Raw genomic sequence first — 19,500 nt, forward strand, 5'->3', positions numbered from 1 at the left:
TATTACTATTGTTGTTGTTGTTATTGTTGTTTTATAATTGTTGTTTATAATTTGTATAATTAACCTCTCTGTGGTTCGAGCCCGGTCTTGCCGGGTTATTTATTACTTCGACACTCCTGCACTTGGGAGAAGACATCAATCTTTTAGTCATGTCAATGAGTACTATAAATTCATCATGAGTCACGACACGATATCAATAACTATAATGAATTCTATTATAGAGTTATGACCATGATTATCATAGGTATATTATGATTTAAGAATACTATGATTAATGATAAGATAGGGATGTTATCCTTTCAATGAGTAAATATTAAAAAAAAATAAAGGTATGTAGGTACCAATTAATATAAAATGGTCTTTAAAGAATGATTTTATTTAGCTTAACTTATATGATCACTAGTAACTATCAATGTGTTTTTATATAATTATGAATACATCTCTGATAATAAGGAGTCAAACCTTATCATATAGATCATATATACTAAAGTTGAGGGTTTGACAAGAATGAAAGATGTTTTACTTTAAAAATGGCAAAGTGGCAAAAGAAAGTAAAAATAAAAAAGGGTAGTGAAAGTGCTTATACAATTTAATAAAGTCTATAAGGTAATATATAATAAGGAAGCCACTAAGTTTCTTAAAATGATGAAACATAATGGCTACAACATGGGTGATTGACTAAAAAAAACCTTGTATGGATATCCATACTCTCTCTTATCTTGAGTTTGAAATTTTATCAATTGGATCTCTAAGAGGTTCTTAATATAACATATGTTAATCAAGATATCATATAATTGCATGAAGTATTTAATGAAAAGAATCCAAGCCACCAATTACCTATATTTTATAAAGATGAATTAGGTTTGAAATGCATTTGGTACAATAAATTATTGCATATCATGATCAAATATAAAGATCATGTCGTATCCAAAGTATTAATAGATAATGGTCCGCCTCTAATACGCTTCCAAGAAACATCTTAGATTGTTTAACAGTTGATGTATCCCATATAGATCTAAGTAACATAATGATATTGTCTTGTAATGGTTCATCAAGACCAGTGATTGGTAACATCGATGTATACTTTGTCATTGAGCCATAATAATTTTAGGTCACTCTATAAGTAATTTATATTCAACCTTTCTATAATATATTGTTAGGATGACTCTAGATATATGCTTTGGGAGTAATATAATCATCTTTGTATCAAAGGCTCAAATATATAGTAAATGAAAGGTTAATAATTGTAAAAATGAAAGAGATTTTGTCTATGATGAAAAATATGCTAGTATTCTACATAAAAGTTAAGAGGAAAAACAAATGGAGATATTCATGCTTTTAAGGTTATGAATACAGATTTGGTGATTGAGAACACATTGTTTAGAAAGCCTAAGAATTTAGAAGCTACAAAATAACTACTAAATACCTCATAAAGTACGAGTTACTATTGAGCTAAGCTATTTCACTAAACTGTAACTATGTTATTGTATGTATGTTTATTATTTGTATTTAGTTAAAATAGATATAAGGTTACTAGAGTGAATCAACTACTTAAGGGCGAAGAAAAGAAAATATAAGACAATAATAGCCTGACTTGAAGGGCATTATCCTAATGATAAAGAAAATCAATTTTTTTTTATAAGAGAATAAGGGGTAAGTATGATTTTTTTTATTCCTACATATGTAATAAAATGGTATCGTTTAATAAGTTTTTATTACAAAGAGATCTTTTACAATAATTTTAATATACCATTTTATTGTAATTATTGTAAAGGATAAAACCTTAAAAAAATTATCTAATAATAATTTTTACAAAATAATTTTGTTTATTGATTTTATCTTTTTAATTTCAAAAATTCACTATAAAGTCTTCTAATCTATGTATGATTATTGATTCCATTCAAGTTGTATTTTCCCCCTTAAAAAGTGATATTATTTTGTAAGAATAAAAGGTGATATTATTTTGTAAGCATTCTAGCAAAAGGCTCTATTAAGAAATCAAAATTGTTACAAAAATATGTTAACTAAGCTTGGGAGTAAATTAAAAAGTAGTTCCATCATTTAAAGAGAGACAAATTAAATAGTTCATCTAATTTCAAAAATTAATTAATTGGTCTCTATGTTACTAAATCTATTTGTAACTTAATCATTTTTGTTTGTCTGTTTCAAGGTTCCCTCTAATTTATGCAATATTTTTTTAACAAATAGAAGAAAAAAATAGAAAATATTGAAAAATTGATGAGAAATGAAAATAAAATTATTGGAACAAAGTAATATTCAATTAAAGACCATAAACATTGATAAAGGAAATAATTAATTATTTATGAAATTAAATTTTTTTATTGTAATTTCAAATAATTATATGGTTAAATTATAGTTTACTCATAGCTTGAAGGTATTGTTTAGGTGTGTCAAAAACATTGACATCACAAGTCATAAAATAATTATTAAATATCTTATCTACTGTACCTCTTGGTGCATGACATTGGTGTTAAATTCTAACTCCATGCCTTTCTATCCATCCTCAATAATATATTGAAGAAAGACAAATGTCAAATTCCAAACCGTGTTATGAAATTCAATTTTATAAATCAGAAAATTACTTCAAGAACTTTCAACTTTCACTGATTTTAGTTACTCCATAAATAGAGGAGGATTTGATTTTCTTCATGCTTATGAATGTTCATTTTTTTCTTCACTGGCTCTACCAAGGTGGTTTCATAAAAAACATTAGGTAGTTGATGCAACTTGTTTTTTGTTTCTCTAGGTTCTGATATTATATTATATTATAATCATTTCATTTGAAATAACAAGGCAAGAAAATGCTTTTGTTTTAGTAATCTTGAGTTGATGTTGAAGCATTGTAGAAAATAATTATTGCACTTGTAATGGCATTTAGATTTATCGAAAAGAAGATGATTACAAAGCATATTGATGCCTAAAGGATGTTTAGCGATATGTTGAGACATGGGTGATCTCTTCTTTCCATATTTCATCCACCTTATTGCCTTTTCCATATCCCTTTCTCTCATCTTTCTAGTCTGCAAGAAACAGTCCTCCAACATCAAGTTTCCTCATGAAAGAACAAGATGGCTAATCATTGGGGAAGAATAGGGATTTATGATGGTAGGAAAATAAGGAACTCCTGAAAAGTTCTTAAATGATATAATGAAAAAGTATTCAATAGAGGTTTTTTAAACTTCCCTTTTTGGGATAATATGTTGTGTTCTATAGTGATCTAGGGAACAAATTTATGTTCCTAAACGAAAACAAGTATATCACCACCTGGTGGCCATGTACAATAAAAAAAATCATCTATTTTCCTAAGCATGTTGATAACTCTTCCATAGAAGAGATTGCTGAGTTGTGCAGATTTCTGCCTGAATTTCTCAAGCCAGAAGCTTTGCAGCATTACATTCCTATTATGGATTCCATGGCTAGGAAGCACTTGGAGGTAGACTAGTGTCCACACAAATAAGTTAGAGTGTTTCCACTGTCTAAAAAGTACATATTTGCACTAGTAGGTTGTTTATGAGAATTAGGATTCCGACCATGTAACTAAACTTGCAAATTAGTTCGCTTTAGTTATAGATGATAAGTTTCAGTTCCTATAAATTTTCCTAGTACAACTTATAACAGGGCAATCAAAGGAGGCAAAATGATTTGTGAAGAGTTGTTAGCAATTATGAAATAGAGGGAAGAAGAGTTGATATCAAATAAAAAAGATGACGCAGGAGCTATTGATTTATTAACTCATATGCTAATTACATTAGATGATAATGAGAAAACTATAAATCATAAGGAGATGACTATCTTGCCTAACACCCCTATATCTATCAAAAGGTCTTGAAGGGTATGATATTTCTCTCCATCCTATTATTGTTGTTGAATGTTTTCACTATCATTCACCACAGTAATTTATCTAGGATGTCTAATGCCTTGTTCTTGGCATTAATTCCGAGATACAAGTCTTTTCATTTTGTTAGTTTGAAAGTTGATGATAATATTTGTTCTTTAGATATAAGTTTTTTCAGCATATGAAGGAGAATCAATATAACTGCTCTAAAGTATAATTGAATATAACTCAATGGTGTTTGCTTTACAGAACAAATAGAGATTGCAATGGTTAAATCTGCAAGAGAGTTATTGAATTGGAATAATGTCCAAAAGATGAAGTATTCATAGTGTGTGGTTTGTAAAACGATGGGGTTTTCTTCACCTGCTCAAAGAGCTTTCAGAGAGACCATGATTGATTTCTTTTATGTTGGTTTTATCCTTCTAAAAGGATGAAAGGTGAGTATTAGTTAATGTCAATTGCTTGAAAACTAGTTCCTAATGAATATTTTGCTTACTATAACTAGAGATGATCCCTTTTGGTTATTAAAAATTGAAATGATGAAAATTCTTGATATTGCTCATCGAAAGAAGAATACAACCTCCTGTCAAGCTAGAGCTTGTGGCTCAGTAGTGAAGAAAAAGTAGTTGTGTAATGCCCATCCAAATTGCATAGTAGCTTTATTGTAATTAATGAAGTTTAATATTTTTGTATCCGTCAACCTACAGCTTCATTGGAGTGTGCATTCTACGTATAAAAATCCCAAATATTTTCCAAATCCAGAGAGATTCGATCCTTTAAGATTCAAAGAAAGCAACCCTACACCTTACATTTTCGTTCCTTTTGGAGGAGGCCCTCGCATGTGTGCAGGAAAAGAGAGTGCTCAGTTGGAGATTCTTGTTTGCATGCACAATATGGTAATAAAATTTAAATGGGAGAAAATTATTCTAGAAGAAAAGGTTTTGAAAATTTCATTTTCCATGCCAGTAAATGGCCTTCCAATTCTACTCCAACCTCATTCCATAAGCCTCGAGTAGATAAACTATTGGTGCTTAAGTAAAACCGGTCATGGTTACAATTATAATGAAGAATGGATAGATAGGCAGAATAACATTATACATGGTTTTATTGGTGACAAAGTTGCTGGATATGTGCAATGTTATGATAATTATATTTTTAAATTAAAATCTTTATGATGATGAAAAGTATGGAAAAGACAAGGAATTCTTGTCATTTATTAGTAAAAATAAGAAATATGAGTTGCTACTTGGTATTTTGGTCATTATGAACTATAACTAGTCTCAGAGTCTGGTGATTAGTACTTAAAAGTATATTTTTATTAAGGTTTTATTTTAGCATTTTGTACTTGAAGTATCAATAAATCTTTAACTAAAACATGTTTTATAATAACAAGTTTGATACTATAAGATACCTTTAATTTATGATAAATGTTCATCTTAAATACAGGCCTATCACATAAATCAAATGATTGATTGATGAGTTCAACTACTGAAATTGAGAAGATAAAAAGAGGGTGAACCTTAGAGAAGTAATGCTGGTTCGGTCTAAAATGAAATTGTTTGATATACCATTATTGGATCCTCTAACATTGATTTTTTTTTTTTATCATTGTTTAATTCTCACATTAATCTTACAATCTCAAAGTTCTCTTTAACTTATTATTATTATTATTACTGCTACTACTACTACTACTACTATTGTTGTTGTTATTGTTGTTATTTATAATTTATATAGTTAATCTCCTTGTAATTCAATCATAGTCTTGCTGAGTTATTTATTACTTCGATACTCTTATATTTGAGAGAAGACATCAATCTTTTAGCCGTGTCATACGGATAATATAATTGATTAAGTTTTTATGACTTTAAATAAATTAGTTATTAAATCCAATATACATGAAAAATAAAAACTAATTTTGTTGTTTTTTTAATATTTAAAGATGTTCAATCATGTCATGTATTTATTTATTTTTTATGAAAATATAAATTTTATTTAAGAGACTTGCTATATATAATAAAAATATTTAAATATATTTTTTTAAATTTTTTTTTTATTGTTTTTATAGAAGGACACTGATTTGTTTAATATTGGAAAAATATCTCATGTGCAGGTCACAATTCTAAATATTAAATATAGAAGGGTAAAAAAAAGGTTGGGAACTCAATTAATTGTAAAATAATTTTTTAAAATTTTTAAAATTTATTAAAATTAGACTATGATATAAAAAATTAGAAATACAAGCCTTGAGAATTTTGTTGGACCATACAAACTCCTTAAAAATTGCGTTTTTCTTTGATAAATTCCTGTCAAGCCGAACATGGCTTTAAGCTTCTTGTAGGCCTAACCTAAGCCCCACAAACAGGTTCTTTAACATAAAAACAAACTTGACCGAAATGGGCTAAAAATCAAATGGCCCTACCTTCCTTTCAAAGCAAAAGATATTGAAAATCCAAATCCATAAACAAAGAAACAAGGAAGCCCTCACCTTTTTAAGATCAAACCAAAAATTATACCATCACCTCTCTCTATTTTTTCTATAATACTTGAAACATGTGCAGACTTTTTCCATTATATTATTTCTTTACCAAACAAGAACAATTAAATGGTGTCATGACTACTTTCGAAAACAAAAACTACATGTCTTATGAACTTTGCTACATCGGTTTTGGGAGACTGCAACGCTGCTGCTACTATTGCTGCACACGGTGCAGAAGGACTGCTGGAGAGAACGCTAATAAGGTTTGATAATGAAGAAGATTTTCTGTTGCTGAAATGAAATATATTCTCTGTTAGCAATGGGGTGATTAATGCTCATAGTGCAGAGTATGTGACGCTACTGAACTAAGCGGAGCCTTTTACAAGGCTGGGGAAGGCTATAATCCAAGTTAAAAATTTTTGATAAATCATTTTAGAAAAGTTATTTCTTTTTAGAAAGTATTTCAAGAAAAATAAATTACAGGAAAGTGAATTTTAAAAAAAAAAAATTCCTAAAAAGTAAAGTATTTTTTGATATTTGGTAGTATTATGCAAAATGAACTGGAAAACACTTTCCATTATTTGATTATGTTATAAAAAATGAACTGAAAAATAATTTATTAATATTTTATTTTTTTCAAATTTAGTAAAATAATAAGAAATAAATCTTACAAATTAAAAAGTTGAATAATAATAAAATTGAATTTTTTTTCATAAATTATCTCAAATAAAATAAATAATAATAAAAATAATAAAAATTAAATCTAAAAAAAAGATGAAGAAATTAAAATAATAATAATTAACATTTCATAAAGTATTTCAAATAAAATAAATAACAATCAAAAGAATGAGAATCAAATTTGATAGAAAAAATTTCAATAAAAAAATAATAGGAGAAAAGCAAATAATAATTATAAAAATAAGGACCAAAGTTAATATAAAAATTAAATTTTAAGAAATGAAATTGAAAAATAAATATTCAAAACAAAATATATATAGCAATCAAAAGTTTGAGAATCAAATTTGATATAATCAACAAATAATGACATTTCTAAATTTTTCATAATTTTCGGAAAGTGTTTTATTCCCAAATTTTTCAGGAAAACACTTTCCTGAAAATCAAGCCAAATTTTTCTTTTTTTCTTTGACTGAAAAGTGTTTTTCATTTACTAACTTTCCTAACAACAAATAAACACAAAAAAATTTGGAAAGTGATTTTTCAGAAACCACTTTCTGAAAAACAAACACAAGAAAGTTTGGAAAGTGTTTTTTCGGAAACCACTTTTTGAAAAACAAACACAACTAAAAAGGAAAATACTTTCCTGAAAACCAAGCTAAATTTTGTTTTGACTAAAAAATATTTTTGTTGACCAGAAAGTGTTTTCTGTTAACCAAAAAGTGTTTTTTGTTGACCGAAAAATGTTTTTCGTTGACCGACATTTCTAATTATAAACAAATACAATAAAATTTAAAAAATAAATTTCTAAAATTGTTTTAAAAAAAAACAAAGATGGTCTTAGGTCACGAAGACACTATCAAGTCTTGTATTAATAATCAAAGGTCAAAACTGCTCTTAGATATTTTGGACAAAAAAGAACTTTCTAAGCAATATAATATTAAATAAATATTTAAATTTTTATCAATTTTCATTACATACTTTCCCTATATTTACAAAGAAAACCTAGTGTCTCCTTTTTCCTTGCAACACCAGCCATCCGTTATTTTTCTTCTCAATAATATATAATTTTAACTTAAATTTTTTTTAAAAAATACAAACAGAAAATCGTATAAATATAAAATCATCAAGTAAAAATTTACAAGCCCAACTTTTTATTTTAAATTTAATATTTTATATTAATTACAGTAAATTATTAGTAAAGTAAACAGTAAACTATACCCTAAGAATTAATGTATGCTAGCACATTAGTAGTTTAGTATTCATAATTTAATGGTTATTTTTTAAGTTCTTCAAATTTCTGAGTAGTTTGCATCACTAGTTTATACTTTGTATTCTACATGTAATATTTTATTATGGCATTATATCTTTACATCTTACACCTGATTTTTCTAATCCATTTTGCTTGAATAAGATATAAATTGTAATGAAAAATCAAGGAAGCAAAAAAGAAAAAACTATATTTTCATTTTTTAAACCAAATAAACAAACATCAACTAGTAAAAGACATTCTCCTTCTAATGTTGGTATCTCAAATTGTAATGAACAACCCTCTTTTAAATCTCAAAAAACTTATATCAAAATAGATCTATATCAATCTAAATTAGTAGAGTATCCAAAATATTTTTAGACATAATATTTGTATTAATTTACAAGCATGATTGTAGATTTAATGCTATAAATTAGTAGCAGATTTTTTTCACACTAATACTGCAATCACTTATAGATTTTATGCATCTATAGATTCCAGCATCTTACTTAATATGCATCTCATTGTTGAAGATAACTATTTTATGAGTTTTGAGATTTTGGAAGTTGGGATATTGCCTTCGAAGTTTCTCCTCCTAAGCCAACATCCACGTGAATTAACAAATGGGGAAGTAAGAATAGTAAAATCTAAATCTTTGTACCATCCTCATTTTAACAATTGATTAAAATCTTTACATAAACAACTGAGAAGATGTTTGTCCGGTTGTCTCATGCTAACTGTTATTTTAGTATATTATATATTCAATTATGTTTAATACATATTCAATTAGTTGGTTTTACATGCCATTGCTATATTTATATAAATATACACAGTAATTGTTAATTTAATTTATCTTTAATATTTATATAATATTAAATTAATAAATCTACGGTGAATATAAAACTTATGAGACAAAAATATTTTTCAATAAAAATTATAAAATTATTATAATTATGAGATTTATATTACACTAAGTATTGTTCCTGAAATATTATTGGTCGATGCTTCTTTTAATACTGGATATTCATTAAAGACAATCTTTTTTTTATGAAAAGAAATAATTGTTTTCATAAACTGAAATATAAAGGATACTTAGAATTAATATATAGATACTTGTCATAAAATATATACACTAAACTGATCCACATGAGAATTTTATATGAAGAGATCATTTATATCTATGACACGCGACGGTTATATAAATGATACTTGAACTTGAGATCACTAAGTTATTTTATATAGAAAATATTATATTTTAATCTTATTACATGTTATCTTAATCAAGATAATCAAATGACATAATTTGAGTATAACATGAACTATATAAATAAACTTTAATGATCAAGAGAGAATTTATTACTCTAGGTGAATTAAGAAAAATATTTTATTTATTCTCAAATAATATTCACTGATAAATTCTTAACTAAGATAAAATGAGATTTAAAAAGAGTTTCAAACCTTATTCAAACAATCAATGATTTTATGTAGAGAACAAACATGATTTGACATGACAAATATATTTCATACTTTAATAGTAAATCAAGATATCATTGATGAAATAATATTAATTACATTGAAAAGATAAAATGAGATTTAAAAAGAGTTTTAAATCTTATTTAAATAATCAATGATTATTATTATGTAGAGAACAAACATGATTTGACATGACAAATATATTTCATACTTTAATATTAAATCAAGATATTATTGATAAAATAATATTAATTAGATTGAGAAATCGGTAACTGAAAGGTTAAGTGAAATCACTAATGACTTTTTTAATATTTAGGGGATCATGACACAATATACTTGATTTTCAAATATAAATTAATCAATTATTTAATTGTTAATAAATTAAATTATTTAATTATAATTATAATCCATACTTGGACCAACATATTATGAATCTAATAAATCATACAAATTAAGAACTATTAGTTAGAAATTAAATTGTGATAATTTAATTAAGTATGACTTGATTAAAATATAATTTAGAAATTAAAAAATATAATACAATTAATAAGGGGTTATATTTATAGACCTAGAAAAATTAAATAAGGACTTAATTAAGTTAATTTCTAAAATTATCTTAAATTAATATATAGATATTATAAGGTTTTTTAGATTTTTTTATAAATAGTAAGCTGCACCGGTAGTTTGTGTACTGATAATTTATGTTTATTAATATTGGAAGTCGGATAATTAATAATTTATGTTTTTAATAATACAACATTTAAAAAATTATACAAAGTCTAAAAAGATCATTCTTTAGATAATAAATCTATAAAAAAACTTTAAATTTATCTAATAAAATCATAAATACTTCCAAATAATTTCATTTTATAATTCTTGCTTCGCTGCATGTATGATATTCGGGAAAGCCAACACTGATACAGCAATTAAATTCAAGTGTTCTAAGATGGACACAAGTGAAGAAATCAAGATAAGACCAGAACTTCCCTTTCTAATTACTACAATGTGTTCTTCCTGTGAAGTTGATACTATCAACTGACAGGATTACATTCACTGTTTGAATCTAACAATACAACTACCTTACACGAACAATTGTTGATTTCAACTATCTACAAACATAAAGTCAAAATCATTTAGAGATTTGAAGGGAAAAAACCTTCACCTCAGAGGCTAGTGTAAATAGATATCAGCCATGCATCCGCCACATTCATGGAACTTGGACAGACTTCTAGAGTGATAACTAACATGCTTGGCATGCAACCAAATATTGTTCACGATCTGTTCATAACAAAATGCGATGATGTGAACATGAGATGTTAATTGCTAAAAGGGCTTACATCAGATTCAATTAAAAATTAATTCAGCTGACGAATCCTCATCAGAAAGACCCGATAACAGCAGGGTGGTATAGAGAAAATGATGAAACAGAAAAAGAAAAACATGGAATGTAGAGAACCCCTGTACCATAAAGGCAACCAAAGTTTATGCCTGCAGAGAACTTGAACATTAGACAAGGATTGAATTATGCAGAAAATAGAAGGATCGATGTAGAAAGCAATTCTACCAGCTATTTCATTCAACTCTTTGCGCATCACTGAGACTTCGAAGCACTAAAGGTTAACAAAAGCAAGTCCTATGAGAGTCTTATCGCTGCTTTCTTTTGGTTTTTATATGCAGCCATGCTCTCTACAAATTTTATTGTCAACTAATCTCTGCACATTGGATCATAAAATCAGCACCCTGATGACTAATTCTACAGGACCAAACAAAGACGACAAGTATTGGAGATTAAATAAAAAATGGTTACAAACAACAAGGAGAGAATTGAAAGGCCTTTTGCGCATAATGATGCCAGATGAGACAGAAACCAGCAAATGAAATTCTTTGGTTGGAGTGTCAGTGAGGGATGCAAGTGCAGAAGGGAATGACAAGGCTAACATATTGCTTTCTTAAAATACTTATGCGAGACCATACGCAAACAGCTAAGAGAAGAGACTAGCATAGTAAATTCATATCTTGCTACTGCAAACCCACCTTAGAGAATAGAAATGGAGTTGCCTGATGCAAACTACTACAATGCATCGCAGACAATAAAAAATGAAATGATATGCCAGTCTACCAAAATAACCTGCGAAATTTACAGCTATACATCAAGTTCTTCAATCAATTGAAAGTATGTTTTATAGATAATACCCTTGGGCAGAGCCGCGTGGGAGTATAATAAACAGAACAAACTATAAAGCCAGTCTGCCACGCCTTTCTGGAACTTTCCCATTTTCACAAAGTTCAATCATTCATACAAATAGAACATGGATAGTAATAATTCAGATGTGGAGAAGAGTAAGAATAACTTATTTGAAATTGCAGTTGTTGGTTTCTTTTTTAAGCCTCGAGGAACAGATTCTTGCAAAGAAAATTTAGATCTGACAATGCCCTTGGCTCAAAACCATTAACTACAAATAGAAAAGTTCTGGTATTTACCCTGAATAGTACTTGTGCATTTCATTTTTTGGTTTTCTGCAGACTGCATACAAGAGGAGATGAAAATCAGAAACACAAACCAGGAAACAAATGCATGAGAAGAATTAAAGAACAACAGGGAAATTATCGTATCATTTTCTTATATCCTATAGAAACTCATAATATCAGTAAAATAGTCATCTATTCCATAAAAATGAAACATCCATGCTCCTCATAGTTTGTAAGACATGGAAAGTGCAAGTATGTCTAACAAAATTAAGGTCATTCATTTTATAAAGGACCTACTGAGTAGTTTCCTTGCAAGCTGCGGGCACAGAATTAAGGAAAAACAGTCCACGGTAGGGCTAACAGTCACCCCAAGGAGCACTCCAATTGACAGTCCTGTCCTAGTCGAGTGAGTGAGGTTCTCTAAGAATTTGAACACATTGCGCTGTATGTCATGGATCGTAAATTCTAAACATGAGCAAAAACATATAATTCAAGAAAAATAGAAGCTTCATCCATGTTATCTAAGAATGTCTTTACAGACCAATAAGTATTAAGGAACAGGGATTAAATGAAGGTCTAACTAATCTTATGGAGCTTCCCTAAGACGAAATCTTCACGTTCTTGATGATTAATCAGAGCAAAATTTCTGAGGTCATCAGATTCCAAGGTATGAAACCTTGTTCTTCAACGTTTTGACAAGGAAAAACTATAAGAGATTCAAAAGATTGCAATTCACATTTCCATAGCACCAGCAGAATGTCCAAAAACCAAAAAAAAAAAAAAAACCCAACATAAGTAATTGCAAGAATCCAAAGTGCATGCATGTAAAAACTGCAAATACTTCGATTAGAACAATGAACTTACAGCTGCATCTTTAGTTGCCATCGCAACAAGTGCCTAACCTCTTTTCTTCTTTACCTTTTTTATGACAAACATCTCCAACCTCACCAAACTAAGAGAGCGAATCCCTCAACCTCTCTGCACTATAATCCTGACAGCCCACTATTTTTCCAAGTCAACATAAATATTTTCTCCCTTTCTTCGTCGCTGATCAAGCCCTTCTTCTCCCCCACTGCCCCAACATAGCTTTTATTTTCTCTATTTCTTAATGAAACACACTAACAATATTCACCTCTTCCATCTTTCTTTGTATTTCAGCAGGATCCAAAGCAAATGCAGCATATTCTGTCTTCAAGATCAGACATCATCTTCTGTGGCTTCGCATCATGCAGCGCATTTTCTTGACACACAAGGCAACTTATTAACACTGGACAAGGCTGCATAAGCGGTTGAGCTCAAATCCGAACCAATCAACCTGGTCTTATGTTTGTAGATGCAGAATCTGGTCTATGGGTGCATAATATATATGCTGTTGCATTCAGCAGCACTGGTCGCTATGAAAATCATTCTTCCAGACCCAAATGAATGGATGCAGAACATGAAATAAACAGAACGCCTGCTGAAGTCAACTTATGAGCTCATGAGCATGCAAATATCTCACAACTCAAAAGCTCAGGATGTCAGCAAGCTGAGAACTACATTTATAGGCAACTAAATTACAAAAGCCAGACAATCAGTCACCATATAAAATACACATTCAGAAAATTGTTACCAATTACAAATTTACTGAGACAATTTACATCTGAAACTAAAATGGATAACCAAATATTTTGACCAATTACAGCAGGGGCAGACTAGCAGCAAACGGGGTGTTGTGTTCCTTATATGTGCCACTCCTCTCCCCACAAGCTACATGCTTGCAACAATTGTAACTGCAGAGAGATGGTAACAAGAAAAACATTGCCTTAGATTCTCTCATCCCTACTATAAATGTAAAATCTTGTATAATACATGTACATAATCAATTCCACTACACTTAGCGCAGCAAGTATCCAATAAAAATAATCAAGATGAGCCCGGTTCAAATTATTGTCGAACCAGCTATAACATCCAATGCCACCAGTCGCTTTCTCAATGACAGAGATGAGAAAGCTGCTAAGAAATTTTCCTACACCAAAGATACTGAGGTATAGTGAAAGACCAACACTCTTTAAATCACTAGGGACCTGATCATAAAAAAGTTCTTGCAGACCAACCATGGTAAAAACATCAGCAACTCCGAACAAGACGTATGAAGGAACTAACCACCAAACACTCATTGGAACAGTCACATTTGGTTCATTGACTAGACCAGATTCTTGAGCGATTTCGAGCCTTTTCATCTCAACTAGAGCAGCAAATGCTATCGAAACAGTAGATAAAAACATTCCAGTTCCAATTCTCTGAAGCATTGCAATGCCAGATGGTTTCCTTGTTAAAGCTCTTGCAACAGGAACAAAGAGACGGTCATAGATAGCAATACAGAGGATCATGGAAATGCTGCTAAAGCTTTCCAGTGAAGCTGCTGGTATCTCGAAACCTGGTGAAATTGATCTATCCATGGTTGCTGCTTGCTTGACAAAGAAAGTTGAGGACTGTGGAAACACAATAGCATATCCCAAGCATGTAGTCCATATTGGAATAAGCCTGAGTACTGCCTTAGCTTCTTCAACATCACGAAAGGTACAAACCTTCTGATTTTCTTTTGAGCCATCTGTTGTAAGCAGTGCATTGTTTAAGAACCTGGAATCAATTTTTATCTTAGAGAAGCTTGACATGGCAAAGCGAAAGGTCTTTTGAGTAAAACTTCACTGATTCAAGACTACAGAGAGCAGAAGTAATCTCCCACTTGATAAAATATCATAGAGCATCACAATTTAATCTATATGGTGATGTAAAATCACTCCCTTCTGTACATCAGTGTTACAATCTCCACTGGTTGATGCAAATCAACAAGCACACTAAGACAATACAGCATCTTAGACCCATATCAACAAATAACCAAGAGTATCTCCTAACAAAATCTAAAATTGATATCTTTAAGTGCATCTCCTAACAAAATCTAAAATTGATATCTTCAAACAATTGCCAAGGATAACAAACAGCCATTTACTGATGCTAATAGCACATAAATCAGAGACATTTCAGAGGTAATTAACTGTTTTGTGGAAAGTGTTAAAAGTGCAAGGTGCACTTAAGCACCAGGGGCTATCAGAGGCTAGGCTTCAGGATCTCCACCTACTACAATGCGCTTTGGATCCCCAAAATGAATCATGGTGTTATACTGGTTATCCATACAAATGGTTAAATAGAATATCAGAGCTCAGATTGCTATCACAATATGATATCATGGACTTTGCATTGATCCTAACTGGTTAAAGCTCACAAAATAAAGTATTTTCAAACAATACCTTACTTAAAAATTTCCATCCAATTAAAATCTCCAGGTCAACTAGATGCAATTTGTGTTAAATTTTTAACCTCAAAGACGTGATAAATTCTTACTTGAACTGCTCATAACTTTGGTGAGGTATAGTTCCACGACCTTCTTCCTCAGAAGCTATTGAGGAAGCAGTAAATCGCCAATTCCTGAAAGCTGCCACAAAGACCTGAGCAATTCTCAAAAGTGCGTTGTTCCCTTCCCTTTTAACACTGTACCGATATTTCTTTGATCCCAGTAAGAAGATGATCAGTGCACAGATCATCATAATGCATGGGATTCCAAATCCAAGACTCCAACTAAGATTGTCTTGAATGTATGTTAAAACCAGTAGCGATACTAAGATGCCTGAACTCATAAAAAAATACCACCAATTGAAGAATGAGCTTTTGGCTTTGCACTCTTTGGTGTCTTGTCTATCATATTGATTGCTCCAAAAGCCTGGACACAAGGCTTGTGCCCACCTTGGCCAAGTGCTACTAGATAGAGAGCAATAAATAATAAAATCACTTGCAGTGTATTAGAAGAACAGGACATACTGTCACTTTGACACTCAGATGTAGGAAGCATAGCTGATAGAGTCAACAAGCCAAGTCCCTACAATTAAATTCAAAATATGACAGAAACTTTAAACCCAAAGCTGAAAAGCATAAGTTTATTAATTTCCAGGAATCACGAACAAATTGTTTACCCACTCCTCAAGAACAGTAAAGAAAGGATAAGTATATAGTATCTGGTGTCTTAAAGACACTACACAATCATGCTGACTATTGAATAGGGTAGGTTTAAAATCCTTAATTTACGTCCAGACAATCCAAAAAGAGATCAAGAAAGCAAACCTAAAGGAGGATGTTATCAACCTGTGAAGTCAGGTTTGGTTTCAATGAAAGAAACTGCAACCAATACGAAGTATAGCAGGCAATTACTGAACTTTGGCCACAACTATCTCAATTCCTCCTGAATAGACTATAGTTCAGTTGATTCTTGCAAAGATTAAGCTTTGAGAACTGTTTTCAATTTCCAAATACCTTGGTACTTCAAATAAACCCAAGATAGTTAAAAGGGCCAGGTGATCAAGAAATTTACAGGAAGGAGTGCTGTTTTGTCGATGCACAACTTTGTTTCAGCTGTCAATTCTTTACTACATGTGTGCGTGTGTGTCATCCATAGTTCACTAAAATGATGTGACTCGAAGCCAATGTAGATGGCAACTTTCATCTCGATTCTCGAGGACTGGAATATTTACTTGAGTTACTCAACAATCATAGATGAACATTTTCCTTTTAGAAAACCCAGCTAAATCTAAGAAAAATAGCTGAGCAGATACATCAGCCAACTTAGGATTGATGATACTTAAAAAATAAAATAAAATAAAAAATAAAAATAACTTAGGATTGATGAATAAAATAATAAATAAAAATCAGAACTTTTTTATTTGCTTTTATGAGACTGCAGGCCTACTTTATTTGTAATCCAAAGATCTGGTATCCTAGCCAAGCTTTCGTAGATTGAAACTAAGTGAATTTTGTTGGCATGTCATCCATATTCAAATTGGTGTATTCACGAGAAGTTTTTTGCCCACACCCTTTCTAGATTGGAACCTACAACGATGACACAGAGAACAAACTTTCATACTACCTAAGCCAACACCTCAATTGGTCCTTAGGACCACCAATTATAAACATCTAGAAATCAAACTCTCTAACAAATAAAATCAGTTTTTGAGAGATGTTTTCACCAAAATGTAGATAAGTGAGGCAATAATAATAGTCCTGCATCTTCCAAGAAAAGAATCAGCAACAAATGCACCGAACAAGGGCAGCAACGACGCTGTGCCTGACCATACGTTCACATTCTTAGCCGCAGTAACGGTTGATTGACCCAACGGCCCGGTTAAATACGTTATTAAGTTGGAAGAGATCCCATAATAAGCAAACCTCTCTGCAACTTCCACACCTGCACTTGTACACCAAACAAGCTAGTTAAAACACAAAATAATGGCTTTGGCTGGATTAAATCTAGAAAAAGAAACAGCTGTGTTACCTATAATGAAAGATGCAGACCTCCACCCACCAGAGTTGTATCTACAAACTGGGTTACCCTTATAATCAACGCAGTCATCAACAGTGTCGTTTAGGAGTGGAGTTCGGACCTCTTGTGTCTCTGAACTGGAGAGGTTAGAAATGGACATCTCAGTTTTACTACAGCTACTGATTACAAGTAAAATGACCAGCAATCAGAATCTGGTTCCAATCATGCTAAGTGCTAACATATGGAGGATAACATTTAAAAAGAATTGCCGTCTTGTTCAGCAAAAATATGTTTGGCTTTATTTGTTAGTTGGATTGTCAGCCTCTCTTATCTATATAATATTATTACAGGGAATCAATCCTCTGTGCTTAGTGTTCATGGCTGCAGTCCCCCGCCTCCCTCCTCGGCCATGTTGCGAGGGGCAATATAAAATAAACGAGAATACCTTTTATTTATTTATTTATTTATTTATTATTATTATTGTATTTACCACAACTTCTAATATTTTATAAAATAGAAATTTAATCCATTTAAATTTTTTAATGCAATCGGATTGAATATATGGATATTAAAATAATTTATGGGATGAGTTTATATTATTAATTTTTATTAATTTACTTTTAAAGGCTGAAATGCATAATTTATGGGTTGAGTTTATATTATTAATTTACTTTTAAAGGCTGAAATGCAACATGGTATCATAATACTCTCTCTACTTCTAATTTTAGTTCTAATTTTTATATATTTTATCATAATTAAAATTTAGTTTTAATTTCTTTTTTCTAGTAAAGAAATAAGTTTTTTTTCCATTTAGGTAGAGAAATATAATAAAAAAACCTATTAAAAAGCACAAAACATCTCTAAATAAAATAAAAAAAAATAATCAATCCATAACCTATTAAATAAGATAAAATGAGTATAAATTGACTAGGTTTTAAAATTTTTTGACTTATCACTCGATCAATAATATTTATTTTAAAATTTTAAAATTTATTATTATTTATAATATCAATATTATTTAATTTTGATGAATTGAGTTGGATTAAACAATACAAATATTATAAAATAACTAATTTCTTTTAAACTTTGTTCCCATTAGGGAGGTTTTAAAAAAACTATAAATTTTTAACGATCCATGTAAAATTATGATGTGAATTAATTTGCAATGTAAACAAACATAATTTAAAAGAAATCAGTTTGGTTGGAGATAATTACAAATTAATCCCCAACCTATTAGGGTTCTATAAATGAGTTCCTGACCTATTATTTATTTTTTCAAACAAGCTTAACCTATCCCCACATCAACGTTGTCAAAATTATAAGTTGACTTATAAATATAATTTTATAATTTAATATGTATATAACATATAAAATCAAGTTAAAAACTTGAAATTGATTATTCAATTTATCATATTTGGTGTGCTTGTAAAATAATTATAGGAAAGATGCAAGTGAGATTGCCAAATATTCAGGTATGAGAGAGGAAAACTTGGAAAAAGGTTATGGAGCCCCTGTGAGCCTTTATAATCGCCCTCTTGACAAGTCACTTGCATAATGCTGCAAAGTTTATTCCCATCTCTGCCCTTTTCACTTCTCTTTAATTATAGCCTAAATAATTTGGTCATGATTGGTTTTTTTACCTGATTATCATATCTAAATTTCACTTGACTTTGTATCTTAAAGCATCTCTAATGGAAAATGATATATTAAAGAGTCAAATGAAGAAAATGGCTTAACATCTAAACCTTTTAAAAAAATTTCGCCAGGTGTTGTTTAAAAAAAGATCATTTTACTTTTAAAGCTTCAGCGATCATCTAAATCCTTAAAAATTCATTCGCTACCTGTTGTTTTTCTAAGAATCTTTTCAATCATTTATATAATTCTTTAAAATATACAGTGAGTGGAAAAGACACCAAGTACGAACAAAAGCATTGCAAAAGTTTTGTAATAAA

The 19,500-nt window shown here is 30.0% G+C and overlaps 1 long non-coding RNA gene and 1 pseudogene across 1 annotated transcript; both read right to left on the bottom strand.

The window, feature by feature from the left end:
• Positions 1-10,702: 10,702 nt before the first annotated feature.
• On the bottom strand, positions 10,703-13,502 carry LOC105108452 (uncharacterized). Its single transcript, XR_839067.1, has 3 exons — positions 11,294-13,502; positions 10,886-11,217; positions 10,703-10,716 (listed from the first exon to the last, which is right to left on the bottom strand). It is a non-coding gene; the product is annotated as an uncharacterized LOC105108452 (long non-coding RNA).
• Positions 13,503-13,698: 196 nt separating this feature from the next.
• On the bottom strand, positions 13,699-17,894 carry LOC105108451 (protein NRT1/ PTR FAMILY 5.10-like; annotated as a pseudogene).
• Between the last annotated feature and the right edge of the window lie 1,606 nt (positions 17,895-19,500).

The sequence above is a fragment of the Populus euphratica genome, unplaced genomic scaffold, assembly GCF_000495115.2.
Source record: "Populus euphratica unplaced genomic scaffold, PopEup_1.0 scaffold312.1, whole genome shotgun sequence".
In the NCBI taxonomy this organism is placed as follows: domain Eukaryota; kingdom Viridiplantae; phylum Streptophyta; class Magnoliopsida; order Malpighiales; family Salicaceae; genus Populus; species Populus euphratica.